This window comes from Platichthys flesus, chromosome 17 (genome assembly GCF_949316205.1).
Source record: "Platichthys flesus chromosome 17, fPlaFle2.1, whole genome shotgun sequence".
NCBI classification, from domain to species: domain Eukaryota; kingdom Metazoa; phylum Chordata; class Actinopteri; order Pleuronectiformes; family Pleuronectidae; genus Platichthys; species Platichthys flesus.
The window spans coordinates 12861040-12873763 of record NC_084961.1 but is presented as its reverse complement, the minus strand read 5'-3'; positions in this window follow the sequence as shown (position 1 = coordinate 12873763).

Genomic DNA, 12724 nt, shown 5'->3' with positions numbered 1-12724 from the left:
CTCTACCTTTTTGGGATGACCTTTGACCTAGGGAATTATCTCTGACCAGCTCATGGATGGGTGCAGAAGGAGTGTTCTTGACCAATGTGTTTGTCATCTTCAGGTACAAAAACATGTCCTTATTAAGTCAGAAATCCCATGTGGGATGTGTTTTACCTGAAGTCATGGGCGGAACCAACCTCCCTATAGAAATGTGCTTTCGACCCCTGCAAGTCAGATTTCATTTTTGGCGTATCTCCGGGTATCTAGATGCCCATCCCGACCTGTCATTTCTTGTAATAAACTTTGTTATTGTGAAAGTACTGGGTCCTCTGAGTCCTTCCTTAATCATCAACAACTTCACACAACAACATCGACCTCTCGGCTGCTTAGAATTAAACCATATTCTCACATTCAAGCAATTCACAGTATCCACTCAACCTAGCCTGCGTGTCTCTTGACTGCAGGAGGAGAGCGGAGAGAAGCCCACGCAGGCACATGGAACGGAGCGTGCAGACAGGCCTCGGGCGGCCGGCAGGTTCAAACGCAGAGTCTCCTTACTGGGAGACGACAGTGCTCACAAACTGCACCACCCATCATTAGTTGTGTCAGTATCCCCATGTGACAAGGGCTAACAAGACACCACAGATTCACGTACACACACGTCAAGAATGTGACACTGCAACAGAGGAAGTGGATTTCTGGCCTTCATTGTCTGCAGCAGGTTTGTTTTTTTCACTAGGGACAACATTTACTGACGGACGTATAAGAAAACACAAAAGGAAATGAGGAGGAACATACTGTATTAGGAGTAGCATGTGAAAAACGACAGAAACAAAGAACAGCATTAGAGTCAGCAATCCCCCCCCTTCATCTTTTTCCCCTTCATCTCTACCCTCTCTTCTGTGTGTGCCCCCCAGCTCCTCTGGTTAGTGTGTGCCCGCCTCCCCCCAGGAGGGAGGGATGTGGCTCTGCTGAGATAAAAGCTGGCCGCCTCCTTTAATCTTTCACTTCCATTTTTGAACATGTCCCCCTCCATTCCAGCCAACGTCCCTGCCTCCCCCCCGCTCTGCCTCACCCCTCAATTTTATGACACTTTTATCAATGTGTCATTTTGGCTTGCACTTGGAATCCCATATCGGTGTTCCCAAATCTCTGTGTCTTTTGATGCCTCTGTCCCTCTTCCTCTCCGTTCTCACCGTTCCCTCCTTCTCCTGCTGTCCTTTGCAGTGCGTCTCCCCTCATTCCTCTTGTCCCTCGGCTCTCATAGTCATAGTGTTTATACGATTTCGAGAGTTGATAGGAGGACCCTGGGCAATCTCTTACTCTGCCAGACTTTCATTTTCCTCAGCCTCGTACATCAATCTGCACAGTCACTTTGTCTTTCGTCCAGAGAGAAGCCAAAAAGACGGCTCCAGCCAAAGCACATTTCTTTATTTTACATAAATTTTGCTTTCCGTAGCCAGGTTCAGGTGCCAGCGATGTGGGAACAGTGAAATGTTATGAAGCTACTTCATTTTGTATCTTCACTCCCTGTATCAAAGGTTGCATCGCTTGCTTGGCACCAGTGTTGCAAAGATTTTTTTATCTGAGCTCTTCTATTCGGCTGATCTCCGTTTTCTAGCAACTGCAGTTAATTTAATTCCATGAGAAATATCCAAGAAAAATATTGATTGTGTTGGAAAAAAGGACACATTGGGTCATCAGTCAAGAAACACTCACTTTGCTCCACAGCCATTTTGGTTTATTAGTGATCTTCTCAAGACTGAATGGGCGTAAATCAAGTGGCTTGACTGACATTTTCTGGACTCTGCTCGTAGTTCTGTTTCTAATCTTGCTGTCTTCAGGTGTCTACTGTGTTGTGAGGGATCGAGAGAGCATCATGCACGGTGTTAAGCAAAATTGGCTAAAAAACAGGGAAAACACTGTTGCTAAGCAACTGATAACGAAAAAATTTACACCGCTGTTCGCTTCTCTTCAGAAAAGATGAGTGATTTTCTGTTGTGTGTGTTTCAATCATGCTCTGGAGAAAACAGGGAAAATAGCAAACAGAAAATGACAATGGGGATTGACTTTCACGTTGGCTCCAACAGCACGAGTTCTGTGAACATAAAACAGTTCTGGAAGAAAAGTCACAGGATCATCAAAGCAACTGCGGTGAATCTCGGTGTCCAAAGAGTTTGCACCGATCCTTCAAAAAACTTGAATCCCACTCAGTGGAGCATAAACGTCTGCCAATGCCCGACAGTCCCTTGAAATCCAATCAAACTGCACCAAACTGCACACACTCATCGATTTCAGCCCTCCAAGTGTACCAGGTTTTGAAGCAAGATATATCAAGACCTCATTATTTCTAGTGAAATTCAGAAAAATGTCGAAACCAACTTTCTTTATCGAAGAAAGTAAGAAACGAAAACCTGAATCTGCCCCTTAATAGAATCCACTCCAAAGGTAAATGTGTCTTCCTTAGCCCATACCAAGAAAAGAAGACAATCAGTTCTGCAGTTTTTGCGTAATCCCACTAACAGGGTTCTTAAAAAATTTGAGTCTTGATGGTGGACAAGTCAACTGACCGATATTCTCCCCCAGGTAACAAAAGCAACAGTAAATAGACAAATCACAAAATCTACACTTATAAAGTTCTGGATTTCTGACTCCTTCAGGTGAACTCATATTTCTTTGAAATAAATGAAGTTCTCCACCTCTCAGGACAGTGATCCAACCCATTTGATTTATGGTCAGCATGTGTTACTTTGTCCCAAACAGTCAAAGATGAATGGATCCGCCCGGGCCGAGGATGAGGACTTGCCTTCAGCAGCATGCTCCACTCCGTTCGGCCCTAAATCTTCCCTCTAATATGATTTGTGGACAACATGTTAAATTCAATATGTGATCTCACTCTTCTTTTTTGCTGTGGAATCTGCTTTACCCTGGCTGAGAGAACATAAAGACTTTAAAGCCCCACAGAAGAAGAAAAAAGACACAGTTACGAAAAAACTTGACTTGTGAGACAGAGGGGCTTGCTGTCTCTGTCTTTAATCTTCTAAGAAAGCTACGACTAACTTTCAGTGATGAGGTCGGTGGAAAAGTATGGTAGACATTTATTCAATCTTATATTTGCGATGAACGATTTGGGCATGATTGCTGTCACATATAATATCCTGTTTATCGCTGGTATCAGAAATCCTTTTGAGGTACCTCTAGCTCATGTATTCATAGTCCACATACCTTCACATTCTCCTACTTATTTTGGATTCCCTCATGAACAAGGTCACAGACAGTTTAGATAGTAGTGTGTTTGCTTTAGGATATGAAAGGAAATCGTTATTTTTCTTTCATTAATGTGGATTTTTTTGGAATTTTATCTTTTTCAATTCAGGTCAAGTGCATGGATCAAACTTGTTCTATTGAAATAAAAGCTTTGCAGCGTCTATTCAAAGAGTAAAAGAAGAAAAAACCCACACACTCCCCATCTGGCTCCTCGCCACATGGCGCGAAACTCGCTCTGTTTACAGTAATGAAGACAGGAGGAAGCCTTTAACAGCTCATATTGACAACAAACATTCGAATAGAGCACTCTCACATTGATTGCCGTGGTGTGGAGGTGGTTGTGCATGATCGTAATCAGCGGAGGGAAGTTGCATGTACGTGTTCACGTGTTGGAGAGTCTGATTAGAATGTGTGGGCTGCCAAAAGTATACGGAGATACAGACATTGTCCCTAACAAGCATGGGCACTCCTAATCAAGGCCTCGCTCACTCCTCGGCAGCAGCATAAGGTCACCGGCGAGTGATTCCGATGAGAGGAGGCATCAAGCTATTCCCTGCATGCCTTTAAAACCCAAAGTCCTGTGTGACTGTGTTTCTGTCCTGTGAAATTGCTCCAGGGAAAGTTCGGAGCGAACGGATGACAACAACACAATGGAACACAAAACCCTGAGAGTTCTGTATTTGGCAGGTTCACATTCCTCGAGCTGAAGGCACAGCTGCACCAAGCCATGGGTGTGGTTGGGTTTCCTAAACTTATATCTTTGTGAGGACTATTTTAAGCATAGACCTACAAAGTGAGGACATTTTCGGAAAGACTTGGTTTTCATGTCAGAATTTGGTTTAGGTTTGGGTAAGGCATTTAGTTGGGATGTGTAAGGCTGGGGAATGTATTGTGTAAATGTAAATGTGTCCTCACTAAGATAGAAGTACGAACGTGTGTGTGTGTGTGTGTTTGTGTGTGTGAGAACAGCTGCACATGAGTGTTAGAGAACACCTAGAAATGTGTGGGAGTATTTCCATCAATAAGTTCTCCAAATGAAAGTATTTAATGAATGTGAACTGCTTTGTATGTTCTGACTTTTTACATATCCAAAGATACTTTCAGTGGTAAGCAGTAAAGGCGCAGCTCGAGTTCAAAGAGGTTGAGCTGCTATTCAAAGCCGAGGATTCTCCAGAGTGAATCCATGGGTGAGGGTTTGTCTCTTTAAAGTATCTTTATAATTTTCTTTAGAAGCTTGAAAATGTGTTTATAACCCTGGAAAATTTGTGTCAAACACTGTACTAGGTGTTTTCTATTTTAGACAAAAGCCTTGCTTGTTCAGTATTTTGAAGTGTTTCAGAAGGATGTAATGTTTTATCCATAAACACAAAGAAACGTGATGTTAACAAGCCCCAAATGTGAATATAGGCTACAAGTACATTTCCCTTGTCAGGTTTGGAAAGGGGCCTCCCAAGTAGGCCTTTCGTAAAATGCAGTATACTGTATAGTTTAGTATAGGTTATACTGCCCCAATATAAAAGCCCTTTGTGGCTGAATAAAGTCCCAGAGCAACATCAAGAAACTGCAAATGTGATGTAAAGGATAAGATGCTTTAAAAATTGCAGGTGTTTTCTTACAACCTTTTGTAATGTTTCTGACCATGTTTGAATTGTACACAATGTTTGCTTAGGCAAAACTCAAATGAAGTGATTAAATTACAGGTTAAGATTGCAGACATTGAGTAAGAATGTGCGGAGGCTGGGTTTAGTGGGAGGATCTCCTCCTTGGCCTTTGAGCTGAGCCAGTGTTTTGTCCAATGCCAGATTTAGTTTTTAGAGAAAGTCAGTCCTGGAGTGAAAATGCTTGGTCATTGTTGTTTTGAACAAAACATGTTGCCATGAGTACCAAACAATTCTAAAGTTGCCCAAACTTGCCCAAAGAGAGAATGTAACAGAAAGTGAAGCTTGGTGATCAGGAGTTTCATGCTGACATATCATATATCATATATTTCGGAATGTTAAATAATTGCTGCTTTGGTCATGTTTACTTACACTATATGCACATTTGTTTTTTATGTACAACCATCTCACGCTTATGTACAGAAGATTATTTTACTTGCCACGTACTATTCATCCCGTTTGCACATATTTTGTATATAACTTTTATAAGCTTTGTTATTCTATTGTCCTTTTTTATATTTTATTTATTCTAATGTCAGCCTCATTCAGACCTGCCCGCAGCTGTAACAAGTGAATTCCCCTGAGGTCAGGATAAGTAAAGTTCAATCTAATTTAATCTGATCGAATATAAAGATGGAATACAAGACTCCACTTCCTCCCACTATCCAGAAATGAAACCAAAATAACCCGTAAAGAAACGCTGCCATCTTGTGCATTAGGAGCCAGAGTTGTGAATGTTTATTTACTTAATTATAAGGGATAAGGCACCTCTCAAACATATATATCACCGTTTAATGCACCACACCAGATTATAGCTTCAAGCTATATTGAGTCTGAATTTAATTGGCCCTGTTAGGAGCAATGCAGCAGTTCCACTAGAGTGATTTGCACTTAAACCAAACTGCACACCAGGGCTGTAACAGACAAGAATATCGACAGTCACATCAGAATCAGATGTTCAGTACAAATATTCAATGATTTGTATTTTTAGATTTTCAACAATTGTTCAATGACAACTTTCTCTGTGACCTTCAAAACATAATTTTGGCTTTTCGGCAGCGTTCAGATTCCAAACCAGTCTTCAGAGAAAGGGCTGTGTTTGGCAAAATTATACCAAATATAGGACAGGAAAATATAATTTTTAAACCAAATTCATATCATGATGAAGCATCTTTGTTGTATAACCTCCCTAACTAAATAGCTCAGTTTAATATTCTAAATGGATAAAAATTAACTTCAGTTCCACTCAGCGTCAAAGTCCTGCGATGCAATAAAGAGCACTCAAGTCTCTAAAGTTGTCTGAAGGTAGACGTAGAGCCAATGCCGGAATTTACTCAACAAAATATAGTGCGTCAGAAGATATCAATTATAGATCAGTCTGAGCTGTAAACCAATGACTAATCCTTATTTCCCCCAAAGCATGCGAGGGATGAGAATAGAACGAGCAGAGCAGAGCTTGTATACTGAAATCAGTGCAACAGCAAGATGTACGACACACGGGACACAGGGATGACTCATCTTCACATGAGCTACGTAGAACTGACCTGGGAACATGCAAGAGTCAGGAGTTTGTAACACTGGTGGAGACCTGCAATCACAACCCCCACCCCCACCCCCAAACTGAGTCGGCTCAGAACAATTTCCATTTTAATGACATTCGGATTTTGGATCCCACACTGCTTGGCAGGTAAATACATCTTCTATGTGAGTTTTGTGATCTCGCAGATTGAAGTCTAAATGAAGCTGAGACCTTCACTTTGCTCTCTCTTCATCAATTCCTTTTTTTGTCTAAGTGCCTTGATTTCCTCAAGGTTCTTCTCTTTTATTTCCTTAATTTTTTTTCTCCGCCCTTTCATTTAATGAGAAGCACGTCTCTTTGTTTTGTCTCATCTCGCACCACATGCTCACGGCACTGTCTCTGATGAGCCCTGTGTGATGTCTGATCTTTGTCTATAAACATTTTATAGAGGATCTTAATATCTGTACATATGTTTCTTTAAAAGAGAAACAGCTACATGAGAACATAAATAAAATATAGGAGGCACTCTGAGCAGCTTTTGATATAATGTAGCTGAAAATACATAGAATTTAATATTAGTGCAGAGATCCCACCCAACACAGCGGGCAGTAGGCTTCCAGTGGGCTGCCCTTGGACTGATCTCTAATCAAATTTACAGTTCAGATTTACAATGCAAGCAGTGCACTATCAGGTCTCTAATAGACTCTCATGTTCGCTCCACAGAAAAGGAAAAGGGCACAAAACGGAAAACGCGCCTGTTCTTCTTTTTCCCGCTGTTGACAATCAGTTGGAGCCGCATGAAAATTAGGCGATTTAATCTGAAACTCATTTTGCGTTGCTTTCAAACACACATTGTCGTTTAATGGGCTTTAATTAAGGCTTTACAGTACATTTGTCATCCCACCCCCCCCCCCCCCCCTCCGTGATTAATGGTGGCTTGCTGTCGGCTGCAACTCTGGTCGGCGGGCTTTTACCGATCTGTCAAACAAACCCACAGCAAGCTGTTTCCGACAAAACCACTGTGACCGACCCCGCGGCTCCCGGTGAAGGCAAACAACTCACCGACGATGGCAGGAGCTCAGCTCATTATTACAGCTAATACTCTTGAGTCACCTATCACTAAGTAACAGCACAGGTGCAGGCGAGCCATTATAGACAGTCTTGAAGTGTGTTGGGATAATGAACACGCCCCGGTAGAGCCCCCTTTACTTTCTGGGGGACGTCGCGAGCACCTGCAAAGGCAATTACAGACACGGAGCAACAATGCACAAGATTCAAGCGTTCACAACGAGATTTCTAATTAAATTGCAGGGCAGAGGGATCGGGGGAATCCCCATCACATTCTGTTATTGGACAAACACAACAAGGGCAAATCGACTGTGGGAACGCTCCAACGACGAGGAGGTGAGCCCCCTCCTCAGGGAGGGAAAAAACAACCAAACAAGCTGATTTTTCCAGGTAAACGCAGTTTGTTGATCTCAATCTTAACTCTGGTAATGAGGTCACGTGCAATGTATGTACTGTGTGCATGCTTTAACATATATATTCATGTATTTGCCAGAGCATATAGTCCCCAGAAGAGGTCCAACATCGAATATCAATTTCCCCTACATACAACCTGGGCGTGCAGTGACTGTCTGGATGGGAAATCAATATTAAAAAATAAAGAATTAAAAAGAACCTGGTCATTTTATCGAGTTGTGAATAAAATAGTCTATAAATGTATGATTAGTTAATCATTGCCTGAACCAGGGATGCTATCTTTTCATCACCACTTGTTTATCTTTATTTAAGCAGGATTACCCAAAAAAAAACGACTGACCCAATTCAAAAGGAATAACCAATGAAATATTGGATAAACGGGTGGATGCTTGCCTTGGTGCTCTGAAAGCCTGCCGAATGTCAGATTGAAAAATAGATTAGTGATAGTGCTATTTATGTTCCCATAAACAAACCCAGAGGAAAGCCACATTTATCGGAAGTCTCTGCAAATTCAGAAAAATAAGAGTGTTGCTGAGTTTCAAGGTCACGGATGGCGATGACCTTCTCGCTGCCATGTCTAAAGCCCTACATTCATTGGAGTTGAGGTTATTTCTTTCCTTCATCAACTCAATAAAATCTTGTGTCGAAGTAGATACAGCCTTGTCCTCAGAGTATGGACAGTACACTCAGAGAAAAGGCTTAATTCTCTCCGATACACTGAGGAAACCATTGCCGAATGAGATGGCATTGATTCACAGAAGCTAATGGAACAGAGGTTAGCCAGGGCGTGACATCCAGACTTCAGCTCTCTATCAACCAAAGTGAGCACTGTAAATTGTCGTGCTGTGGGTCTGTGCAAACAGTTTTACTCAAGTGTATAATTTTTACTGCCTCGATTGCAGAACCCAGCAATATCTATAAAAGAATTCTGAGAATAAGGCCCGAGTTTTAAGTAACAGGGATATTTCTGACTCACACTTGCCCGTATGAGTCTGAAAGGCCTGAATTATTTGTGTGAGTGTGTGTGTGTGTGTGTGTGTGTGTGTGTGTGTGTGTGTGAGAGAGTGTGTTATGAATGTCTCCATTTTACAGTGACAAGGCCGACCTTCTCAGCCCGGTGTGTGTGCGCGGGAAGCCGAGCACCTGAAGAGCAGCGGGTGATTACAGGCCTTAATGGGATTAACAAGCGTGACAACGGGAGGTCTGCTGTCCGTCAGTCAGAGGTGAGGAGGTGAGGAGGAGCACGCAAAGCATAAGAGGCCGACAGAGGGAGGAAGAAAGGAGGCGTCGGCAGAGAGGTGGAGTGATGAAGGGATGAGACCCGGGGACAGGGAGGGTAATATCCGTAATGAAGTCAACTCCTCTAATGAGCTGCGCGGCCCATAACAAGGAGTGGCCATTTAAAGTTCTCTGACTCTGGAACACACAAGGTGAAATTCTTCGGGGGAAGATATGAGCCTCTAGTCTCTGTCTCCGTTTCACTATATTTCCCTCCACTCTCAAACACGTCTCCCCAAGGTTTACATAATATCTATAAAACCACTCCATCTCCCGCCTGGTGCTCGACTGAAGGAAAGGCAGATTAACAGCACTCCAGCCATCCCGCCGCATTTATCAGAGCCGCTCCGGATCTATTTGTCATCGTAGCTGTTAGCATGAGTGGAGTTAGTCAGGCTGTATTTTACCAAGATGGGGTTTAATGATCCCGGCCTCCAGCTCTTCACAACTGCAGCCCTGACACACCACACACTCACTGAGCAGAGGGAGATTCAAGCTGGTGCCGCAGTCGGTTTCCTGACAAAGTCAACTCCTCAGAGCTTTTACAGAAGAATATACTGTGGTACATGGTAAGGTTTGAAATGAGAAGCTTTTTTGATAACATTGGAAAACACCAGGCCTTCAGATTTACCATTGACTCTACGGAATCGTAATAATAACTCAGATATTAACTATGATACACGCTTTTTCAGGATTTGTCTCACCAGATCTTTACAGAGGAATTGGACAAATCACAGCACACGTGACAAGGATGTCGTGTGGACGCATGGGAATAGAATTGCAGATGAATATTAATGGGCCTCAGTGTGATGGAGAAAATGAAAACATCTGTCTCGCTCCTGTAGCTTCTGATCATTGAGTGAAATACATTGCTCCAGGTGCCCACGTCAAAGTAAGACATATTGAGCAGTCAAAGATTCTAATTCAAAAACTTACAGTTGAAGCTGTCATACTTATTCATCAGTTTTTGAAATATGAGCTACTCTAGTGGAAACTTTCCGTCTAGCGCCATCATCAGGTACGAGCTGGTGGCAATCTCATCAGCCTCAACTTTCAGTGCTAACATGCAAACTGTAAAGTGTGACAAGGTGTAACCAGAATAGCTTTTTCATTGTGAGCATGCAAGAAAGCGTATATGTTAGTATTCAGCTCGAAGAGATGTGCTGCACACACGATTTAGTTTTTGTGAATTAATATTTTTAAAAGATGTTTTGCCTATAGATTACATTGATAGATGGACAAGGCGTCTCCACTCCCTTCAACTGACCAAAAACGAAGCCAAAGTCTGTAGTACTGGACCAAGCGTGAGTCATTCTCAGCTGTCAATCACATTGGTTCACCATGTTTTAATAAAATCAAATGACTAATGAAAACCAAACTGGCCCAGAAAATGATCACTTGAACAAGCATCAGAAATATGATATTTAACGAGTATATTCGCATGCACACACTGTGTACAAGCTCTCACTCTAGGGTACGTGCAGGGTGTGTGGCTGCATCACTACTTCTGGTAGCTGACATTTAATTGTAGCCAGGAAACTTTATCTTAACTTTTGGGAGCAGTCTAGTCTTTATATAAGAAAACCAGTGCTTGCTGTCTGTGTTGATTGCATTAATGAACCCTCATAACCTTCTAATGACTCCAAACCAAGTAAGTCTTAGTTTCTCTTTCTTTAGGTGTCAAAACACTGAAAAACCTCAATCCAAACAGATTGGTGTCGTTAACATTTTGTGACTTCCATCTAATTGAATTTTAATGAACACGCGGTTGCATCCCAGTCATGATTGGGCATTGGGTAAATATTCAGGCTGGAAAGTTGCGAGCTTCCATTCCATCTGTCTCACTGCCAAAAAAAGTGAAATTGTGATGCAGCAGATGTTATTGTTGCATCTCTGGTTGGGCACGAAGATAAATAGAAACGAGTGGCACGGAGGAGGAGTCGGAAATGATGCAAGTTGAACTCAAATGCGTCATCAGTGGACATCGACCACTGGAACCCACAAAAGAAAAATCATTGCTTTTAAAAGAGGAAAAACTTACTTGAATCTGTACCTGGGCTCTCACATTAAATAAGCTGGTCTCAGATCAGCTCTCTGGCTTTAAAGCTGCTGTTTAGATCACACTCCCCAATGAATGTATGTCCTGATAGAGCAATTGAACCTGGCAGATCAGATAGAGGGATTCTAACACAGTACTTCTTCCAGGTTCATTTCTCTCACACTCTGCATGTAAATACTTTTGTATTGTTTTGTGTGTTTTTGCCTCTGTTCGACTTATTTTTGTCTTTCTTACATTGAGTGAGTCATCAACTCGGCTCAAACCATATATTACGTTTTTCTTTTCACATCCGTCTCTTTGTCACTTCTCAATTCTAAGACACAGCCTGGGGTCCTTATTTTGCAATCTTGCCTGTAGGTTCACTGGGAAATGAACCCTCTTAATATCACACTCCTTTCAACTTTTTGCATTCAAATTACTGCGAAGTTGATGAACTAAGTTTACAGGTACTTTTCAGGGGTGAACCAACTTCAGACCATGCTGCGAGGATCTGTCGTTCACATTCCCACTTCACATTTACACTAATAAGACACAGTGGCAGTTTCAATTAAGCTCCACTCAAGCTATGAGTGAAGGTGATGTCGGTGTTAGTCAGTGTAAGAAACCCCTGTGAATAAATGTGAAGTAGGTCCCAGATTATGAGGCATAACAAAGACATTATAATGAAAAAAGAAATGGATGAAAAATGATAAAGCTGTATAGTTGGACCATCTGGACACTGTTTTATTGACCCTCATCTGGTGCTGGACACCAAAAACTATTGTGCAGCGACCTCTATGATGCATTAATACGAAATAAAAGGCGGAAGGGAGATTGAATTTTTCCGAAACCAGTGCTTAATTGATATTTTTATCTTTGTGATACTTTTTGTGTAAATGGAAATGTTTCCCCCCCCCCAAAAAAAAATGTCTATCGAAAACAGCGGCTTTTTTATTGATAAAGCAAATTTGAAGTTGAGATTTAACGTAATAACAGTATACTTAACTTAAATATAGAAATATAATTCAGTGCACAAATTTCAACAATATCACAAAACTAATCAAACCCCACTACAAAAATGTAACATTCAATAAAACACGGACTTGTTTTTAAACATTTGCTGCACGTCCGGGTGTCGGAATCCTTTCCCGTGAAACACCATCATACTTCCGACTGTTTCGCTTTCGGCATCTTGTTGTCATGTCGACGTAAGTTTGAGGTAGCTACTAGCTAACACTGGCCTAACGTGCCGCCGAGTGCGTTGTAGTACAATGTTAACTAGGGACATGTGGTGATATGTATGTTGCCTGTAAGCAGGGCAGAAAAAAACAATACATTGCTCAGGGACAGAAGTCTGAGTTGGACTCAGTCCCTGATTGGCACCAGATATTTGTACCTTACCCTGGTGAGCCTTTGGCTTTCCATACAAACATGGCGTCCTGTTTTCACCTCCCCCCTTTGCATTCTGTCCCCCCCTGCCACTCACTCCCTCCCTCCCTG